The sequence below is a fragment of the Notamacropus eugenii genome, chromosome 1, assembly GCF_028372415.1.
Source record: "Notamacropus eugenii isolate mMacEug1 chromosome 1, mMacEug1.pri_v2, whole genome shotgun sequence".
Taxonomy (NCBI): Eukaryota; Metazoa; Chordata; class Mammalia; order Diprotodontia; family Macropodidae; genus Notamacropus; species Notamacropus eugenii.
The window spans coordinates 223,320,723-223,330,299 of NC_092872.1; positions in this window are offsets into that span (position 1 = coordinate 223,320,723).

Consider the following 9,577-nt stretch of genomic DNA (forward strand, 5'->3'; position numbering starts at 1 on the left):
CCACCAAAGAGTTCTTTCCTTCAACCCATATCTCCATCTCTGCCTCTCTGTCCCTCTGTGACCTTTCACAATTGTTTTTCCTCCAATTAAATTGCTGTCATCCAGAATGCTAATGGTTTTACACAGACTAAACCAACTTTCCAATATTGTTTTCACACTTTTCCTTTTTGTCAAGTGTGGCCAAATAATGCTTAGCAGCACCATACAATTAACTCAACAAATGCTAGTGCCTTGCTTCCCTCAGCAAGGTCCATGAGATGCTGTTGAAGTGTCAAAGCATATGCCTTCTCGGAATCTATTACTATAACACCAAGGAGTTCAGAAAAACAGGTCACCTCAGCCCCTTCCCAGCTAGCTCCCAGCTTGCCTCTTTGAAAATTTCAAGCCATCTGCCAGCTTTCCTGGTCACATAAATATCAACCCAATCATATTGGTTAATGTGCACATAAGCCATGTAAGCATCTCTATTTTAGATGTTGGCCATTGAACCAAGCAGATGGTGTGGGGTACAGCTGGAGCTAAAGGCAGCAATGGCACAGTTGGAGGATAACAGTTTCCAAAATAATCCTAACAATGCAGAAATGACATGTGTATGTGTGTATATGTAGAGACAGAGAAACAAAGAAAGAAACAGAGAGACACACAGAAACAGAGACAGATAGAGATAGAGAATAAGAAAGAGAAAAATTGGACTTCTCACCAAAGAATTAAATAATAATAATAACAATATAAATAAAAAATGATTAGTAAAGAATAAAATATTCTTAGTTGTCCTCAGATTCAAGAAGATCTAGTTTCAAATCCTGCCTCTGATGCACAGTGGCTGCTTCACCCTAGAGGAATCTGAACTTTACATCTTAGCACCTCAAGCAACTCATAACACTCATGTAGTTTGTCCCCTCATTTCAGTAATGTCCAACCCTTCATCACCCCATTTTGGGTTTTCTTAGCAAAGACACTGGAATGGTTTATCATTTCCTTCTCTTGCTCATTTTACAGATGGGGAACTGAGGCAAGCAAAATTAAGTGACTTGTCTGGGTTTACACAGCTGGTAAGTATCTAGAGACAGATTTGAACTTTAGAAGATGTCTTCTTGACTCCAGGCCCAGCACTCTATTCACTGAGCCTCCTAACTGCCTTTCTAACTCAGAGAATTAGAACATACCTTGAAGTCCCTTTGTCTAAATCCGAGCTTCTTGTTTACAAAGAAACTAAAACTCAGAGAGATTGGTTCTCGAAACTAATTAGGTGTTAAGAGAGAGGATTTTAATCCAGCTCTCTGACTCTGAGGCTAACAGTCAGTTATAGCATGTTACCTCTCACATCTCTAAGAGTATAAGCGGCAGAGCAGGTGTTGACCTACATTAACTAAAGAATTTTGGTTCCAATAAATCAATAAAATCACAGGTCTGGTCTGTAAGAGTAATGATAACTCATTTTTCTACTCGATCTCTTTAGAGTTTACAAAGTGATTTTATTGCAATACTTATGTGAGGTAGACAAGACAGATATTATTATCCCCATCATATTATCTTTTTGGCAGAAAAAGCTCCTTTAAAAATTTCTCAGAATTGAAGATAGAGAACCTAGCAATGGCCCACAGGGGAAAACTTTGTGAGAAGATCCATATTATGGGAAGAAAAAACAACTTTAATTCCATTTCTGTAGCCACTGGTTCCTGTGAGATGCACTTTCAAGAGTATATTCTAATAATGCATACACAAACATAAACTTTCATGCACATGTACACATACATACAAACATATTATTTTTATATTATCAAGTCACACAGAGTGCATGAATTATGTTCCCTCTTCAGTGTGGAGCAAGTTTGGTTTACAAAAAAAAAAAAAGGAAACAAGTTCATTATTCCTACACAAAAAATTCACACTTAGATTGAGAATTATATAAACCCAGCCAGCCTTCCTGTTAAAATGTGCCATGGTTGAATTCATTAGGCAGTTTTAAAGTTGATCACCTACCTTTCAACTTCTAATTATGAAAAAGAGGCATCATGTAGGAGTAAAGAGAGACTACAGAATTTAGATTTATATTGTGCATTTTATTTCAACAGTTCATAGGATTCACAAAGCAAAACCTTAAGTCCACTGCACAGCTTAGAAGTGCAAGTTGAAACGTAATTTTTTCTCTGAGAGCAGTAGTCCAAGGTTTCCCTCGAGCAAGTAATGAAAAGCAATTTAATTTTCCAGGAAAAACAAATTTATTGCCCACTTCCTTTTGCTTAAAATTTTTAATTCTTCCAAAATACAGTTGCCAATCTCAGCTTCTCATTGCCTTAGCAGCTATCACAGGATCATAGAAATAGAATTGGAAAGGACCTGTAATCAAACCCTTTCATGTTACAGATGAGGAAACTGAGGCATGGGCATTGAATCATGTGTACATCACAGAAAAGCAAATTAAAACAACCTTGAGAGATCGTTTTATGCCTAACAGATTGGCTTAAATGATTGAAAGGGGAAGCAGCAAAGTTTGGAGGGGATGCAGAAAAAATGGGACACTGATTCATTATTGGTGGAATTGTGAATTTATCCAACCATTTTAGAGAACAATCAGGAATTATATCCAAACAGTTATTAAACTGCCTATCTCCTTTGACCCCGCAATAATATTACTAGGTCTATTTCCAAAGAGTGTTAGGGAAAAAAGAAAAGAATCTCCATCTTCTAAAATATTTATAGTAGCTGTCTTTGTGGTGGCAAAGAACTGGAGATTGTGGGGATGTGTGCCATCTGCAGAATGGTGGAACAAGTTGCAGTACATGATTGTGATGGAATACTACTGTGTTATAAGAAATAGTGAGCTCAATGATCTTCGAAAAAAACATGAATTGTCTTATGTGAAATAACGAAGAGCAAAATGGACAAAACCAAGATAACACTGTATACGGTAACAACAGAAATATTGTTTTAAGAACAACTTTGAGTGACTAAGCCATTTCAGCTATTATAAATACTTAAATTAACTACAAAGGACATATGAAGGAAGAAACAATCTGTACCCAGAGAAAAAACTGATAAGTAGAAATGTGTATAGAATAATTTTACACACACAGACACACATGGATTTGTGTCTAATGGTATCCATATCTAGAATGGAGGGAAGAAGAAAAAAGAAAAGAAAAGAAAAGAAATTTACAAGATAACTTCATTATATATTTAAAAGGAATAGCAAGTTGTATATAATAGATTTGCAGTTTCATGTGGAATCATCTTTTTTTTTTTCCTACTATGTTATGGAAATGCTTGCTTTATTCCACAAATTAAAAATATAACAAGTATTTTTTAAAAGATGTGTCCAGTCACAAGGAAATTAGGTGTCAGGTCTAGTACTCCAAACTCAGAACTCTTTACATTCTGACATACTCCCTCTTAGTATTGTACCAGCTGACTTCAGAAACATGTTCAAGAGACTGAAAATATTGGAACTTTTAATACTCTCTCTCTCTAGATGTCCTTGTTTTGTGAGTCTGTGAAAGTTCATCCTCCTGATATCTTTCACTGAGGACTGTTAATGGGAAAGAGGAAATGACTACAGCTGTCAAAGGGGATACTAACCTACCGGCTGCACCTGTGGTTATTTTAATCAATCAGATGGAGAATAGAGGAGTGTCAAGTGTTAGAATTCCCCCTCCTTCTCTCAAAGAGTGGGAATCATTAGCAGTAGGTAGACTCTGGTGCCATGTGGTAGAGATGAATTGCTCCATTGGAAAGGATAGCCCTGGACATGCTTTATCTTGGGAACATTTTGGGAATCTTGATTTCTTCTGACTATGGCTTGCTCTTGGACGGAGAGTGGTAGAAAGATGCTTTCCATGACATTCTAGACCCATAGTCCTTGGTCCAGGATTTACTCACCCACTATTTGGTTCCCATCTCTGTTTCCAGTCTTATTTTACATATATTACCTTTCTGCACTCAAATCAAACTGGACTACAAAATCCCCTGATTTCAGCCTATGCCTTGCTTCCTCTTGCATGTATACAGCTAAAACATGCCCAATTTTCATGGGAATATGTTGAAATATTTCTTTTCTTTTGAGGTCAAGTTCATGTGGCCTTTCCATAGCGATGCCTTTCCTTTTTCCCACCACCATGACCATTCTTTACTATCAGATGAACTTGATCTTTCCCTCTCCATAATTTCCTAGAAAGCTTTGTTTCTTGTTTCTTACCACATGTGAATGTGTATTATTCATCGGTTATATTTCTGTTATATCTCTCCACTAGTTTGTGAGCTCCTGGAGGACACAAACTGCCTCATGATTTTCTTTGCATCCCAACAATGTAACATTTTGACCTGGAGTTGGATAGTTAGATAGAGATTGGTCCTGAGATTTCACTGGTATGAAAACTCTTTGGTGAGGAACCTCCACACCAATGCACATTATCTGTAGCTTATAATCTCAGAGAGTTGCCTAAGAACTGAGAAGTTAAGTGACCTGTCCAGAATCATACAACCAAGTATATGTCAGAGGTGAGACTGGAACTCAGGATTTTCTGGCTTCAAGACCAGTTCTATTTAATGTACCATGCTGCTTGGAGCATAGTGTACATTTAAGAAATAACCAGGGATTTGGATGGAATGGAAACCAAAGAGCCCCTAGACCCAGGGCTGCTTTATGGAGGGACCGGCACTTGTCATTATCAACATTATTGCTACAATTGTTTAGTGTATTTTGCTACCCTTTGCTTTGGAGTGCTTGTTAAATTGTTTTCTAAAAAAAAAATGAAGGCATTGCCTATGCTCCACAGGGGAATGTGTGCACATTCTCTCAGCCTAATTTATATTGTGTGCGTGTGTGTGTGTGTGTGTGTGTGTATGTGTGTGTGTGTGTATGTGTACATGTGTACTCAGGCATATGGGAGGTAGAGAATTGTGTCAACTTAGAATAGCTCAGCAAACCATCCTTTCTCTGTGCCAGCATAAAGCCAGGATGTGTTTTTGCATTGAGGGTAAGTTTGTTATGACATTCCAAGTAAGAGAAAGAGGAACAGGGAGAAGGAGGGAGAGGGAGAGGGAGAGGAAATGATTTCCTCCTACATGTATTTGGCCAGTTTTTATAATAAGAACATCTCTGAAGCAAAGGTTGTTACATTTAAGTGTGGGGGACCGGGCTTATCAGAAATTGCTAATTTAAGCATATATCTTAATATCTTAAATAACCACATTTAGTTAACACACCACCGCAAAGGTCAAAGCAGACTATAGGTCACATTACCCTGGCCCAGATAAGTGTGAGAGTGAGGTAAGGACCTGGCTTCTGTCATCATAAGACTGGTTCACTGGAATAAACATAGACACATGCAAAAGGCTTGATGGTATTTAAGGGGTACCATTAAACTTTGAATATCACAAAGTCTCTAAAAGTTCACATGGGATATTTCTAATGTCCTTCCTCTTGAAGGTAGTAGCCAGTATTCTAAGCTGTCCAGAGCCTCCAAAGCAGGATTCAGGAAACTTTCACCAAAGTAGCAACATAAACTTGACCACTCTGCATTATTTAATCCCTAAAATGAGGAGCATCTTCTAGCCTTCAAACTTTCAGTTAAGTGCCATACTTTAGAATTACTAGTGACTTTTGATTATCCAAATAAGCCTTTATTCTGAAAAAAAAATGTTAGCCTGGATATCTTAGGAGAAATTTTGTGCCTACCAGAAAACTGACAGTTATTGATACCTATGGATTCACTCAATACGGACTCAATGGAAGTATAGTCCATTAGCTTATTCATAGGGAAACTTTGGGGCTTAAACTTAACTGTCAATGATAAATTTTAAGAGTAAATATATGCATCTTAGTTCCAGGTAACAACCCAATGATATATACCCCATTGAATGCCAAATGTTATAGTACTAGTGGATGAGTTAAACATCCTGGTTAATTAATGGCATCTATGTACAAAGTACGAGGAGGAAGGACTTTGAATTCAGATCTTTTATCCTGTAGAACTCATGGTTCAGGGACCATTTTAGTTCCTGTGGAGATAGTAAAGCCAACCTCTGATTCAGAGGAAATGAGACTTTTGACATAGGAAAGTGTAGTAGACATAGTCTGTGCTTCCTCCAGAAAACACACTATTTTTTCCCCAGAAAATATACTATTAATGGAAGTCAACATGGCCCTGAGTCAATTCTCTACATTGAGATGAAACAGTAATAGCAATCAGTGGGTCAGTTGTGAATTGCTGGCAAGAGTCCTATAACTGGCCAAAATGAAATGATACGTATTATCAACAAACAACAGGGACTCATTCCCAAATTAAACTACTATGATATGACTTATAGAAATCAGAATTTATTAATAGCATGCTATGTTGAATAGTACTAGTCTGTGTATTGCAAAGGAATTCAAATGAACATTTATTAAGCACCTACCACGTATACAGTAGATAGAGTTTGGGGCTTAGAGTTGGGAAGATCTTGTCAAAAAAAATCTTCCTTGCTTATATGATGATAAGCAAGTTACTTAATTTCTATGTTTCTCAGTGCTTAATAGATGATGACTGACTGATGAATGGATTTAGAGAGTAAACAGGACCAATAGGGAAGACCTTCTACCAGGGCAGCCTTCATAATGAGCAATGTAAGTGACTCTCAGAATTTATATTCCTCTTTAGAACTTGTAACTATTCATTAAAAAGCATGTATAAGATCCATGTAGTCACAGAATGAGCCTGTGAACTTTACGCTCAAAGATTTGGAGGCAGGGTGATGACAAATATTGCAGAGGTCATTTTAAAAACAGCAGCAGATAAAAACATAAAATGTGAGACTTGGGAAAATGATACTTAGCTATTGGGAAATGTGCAGAATTCTCCTCCATCCGTTCAGCAGTGATTTCTTCTGGGTATTCTTTTCTGGTATGGAGTGGACTAGCTGATCTCTGAGTGCCTTGCTAATTCTGAAAATTGGTGATTCTGTAACTGACAGAATTAGGACATTTACACTCTGTAGAAAGAAACTTCCTCCCCTTATAATTTGTGAAAGGGAGCAGTGGTATAACTATACTAGTGCAGGAGAGAACAGCTGGGGTCAAGAGGAGAGAATCAACATTCAGTCCACTCTCACAGAGCCTCCTCAAAAGAAAGTGTGAGAAACAAGAAAGTTCTGTTTCTACAGTTGTGAGCTAGCAAGGTCAGAGTAAAGGTCAGAAACTTGTGTGCAGACTTGATGGGCTATTTGAGGGAGAGCCTATCAGAGAGGAGAATATGAAGTCACATGGCTAGTGGATGGTGTGGAACAGAGTCCAAAGTTCAGAACCATATAAATGGCTAACATTGGTTTGAATAAATTGTAGTCTTCTGTAGCTTTACTTGGAAGGAGAAGGCATTCTCTCCTCCTGAACAGGGGTGGAGTCAGCTTTGGCCAAAGTGTTCAATTCCTCTGAGCTCTAATAAATTTCCTTGATACCTTTTTGTGTATCAAGTGTGTCTCTACCAAAGAGACCAGCAGATTCACTGAGTTCTTTCCCATTAACTGGATGCTGATGATCCTTTGGAAGGTTTTACTATGTAGGAGAGGGAAAAATCCCATGATGAATTCCTTACTAGCTCCACATGGGAGATTCTAGGTCTAGGAGGATGAACTGAGTTTTTGGGTTTGGGAATTATTTGCCACAAGTAGGTGAGGGGTTGGGCTTGGGCTTGGTCTGAAGACAGTTCATGGGTTTAGAATTCTGAGTACAAAAAAAATATCTAATTTAAGAGCTGTGTGCAGTAATGTCTTTGTAATGATCTACTTGGAAGTTCTGTAGAGTTTGGACAAGGGGAGGAGTATAAGTGGGATGGAACCTGAATGGTAATGAGAATGAGCAAATCTAGTCTGAAGCCTTAAATGAAACAGATGAGTGTTGCCACCCACAAGGAAAGAAGAGGTAAGAAGAGAGGCTTTCAGCTCTCTAAGCAAGAAAAAGCTTAGCATTTTAATGAATCTTTTCTCCTTAACTTTGTAACTGTTTGCAATTGTGCAGTGTATTGAATGGTAAATGTTTTTTTCTTTGGGCTTCTGAAGTGGGAACTTGAGCCAAGAAAGCAAGAAAAGCGCTCAAATTTCACCTGGGTTCTTTATCTCTTTGGGGAACCTCTGATATAGAAATTACAATAGATCTGGAGTGTTGGAAGGGACATCAGAAATCATCTAAGCCAACTTCTATTAGAAACATTAATCAGCTCTACAACATTTTGAACAAATAGTCATCCAACACAGTTATAGACCACTAATGATGGAAAGCATCGCTATTAACAAGGCAGCTTATTCCCTTTCAGGATCGAATTCAAATGGATTTCAATTCTAATTTAATGCATCTTACTAGTTTGGCACTTCTTCTCTACACTGAGTCTCCCTAAAATAGACCTTTCATCAGCTTCCACCCATTGGGTAGGTAGGTGGTGAGCGTAGAGTGAGAGGTCTGGAGTCAGGAAGATCTATCTTTATGACTTCAAATTTGACCCTGTCAGACACTTAGTAGCTATGTGACCCTAGGCAAGTCACTTAACCCTGTTTGTCACAGTAAAATAATATGGAGCAAACTACTCCAGTATTCTTGTCAAGAAAGTCCCAAAAGGGGTCATGAAGAGTCAGACATTACTGAAAAATGACTGAACAGATCATCAGCTTCTGTTTATTTTTCCTAATTCTAAGATCTCTAGGGCCAAGATAAAGAAGTCAAATCCATCATTCATATGGTAATATGTTACATCATTTATATAATTTATCCTCTTTTGGTAGAAACCAAGATCATAGCAGCACAAATTGGACTTTGTAGAGGAAATTATTTTAACAATTCCACAGGCACCTAAATGCAACTAGGTAATACGGAGAGCTGGGTCTAAATTAAGAAGACTTTGATTCAAACTCAATTTCAGACTTACTATCTGTGTAACACTGGGCAAGTTAGCTAGCATGTTGGCTTCAATTTCCCCTACTGTAAAATAGGGGATCTCTACTGTGAAGATCTAATGAGATAATTGTAAATGCTTAGTGAAATGCCCGATATATTTGCAGCTGAGATATGAATGCTTATTTCTTCCCATCCCCACCACGTCCACAGCAGGGATCACTATCAACCTAAAAGTTAATACAGATCAAGCAATGAAATAAGTCAAATGAACATTTTCCTATACAGTGGATTCTAACTGTTGGTTCTAGTCTAAGGACAATGATCAACACACTCCAGCTCGTCTCATGCTGGTATCAAAGGGAAAACAAAATGCTTCAGTGAAATGAACCAGACACTGTGTCCCACAAAGCCTTCCTCATTGCTGATGCTGATTAGGTATGACCCTGAGCGATTGCAAGACATGCACCACTGCAAACAGTGACATAAACAGCAGGAGGTTTTAATACCTATTTTAACAAAAAAAAGGAAAAACAGAAACAGTCCCATTAAAATGGGAAAATGGCTGTAATCCCTGGAGACAAAATTGATGTTGCAGAAACTGAATGCACACCAGGTGAGAGGAAGCTTCTCTGTCAACAGCAGAACAATAAAAGAACCATTGTACAGCCCATACCTCATTAGCAAGCATCCAGGATATATTAAAAAAAAAAAAAA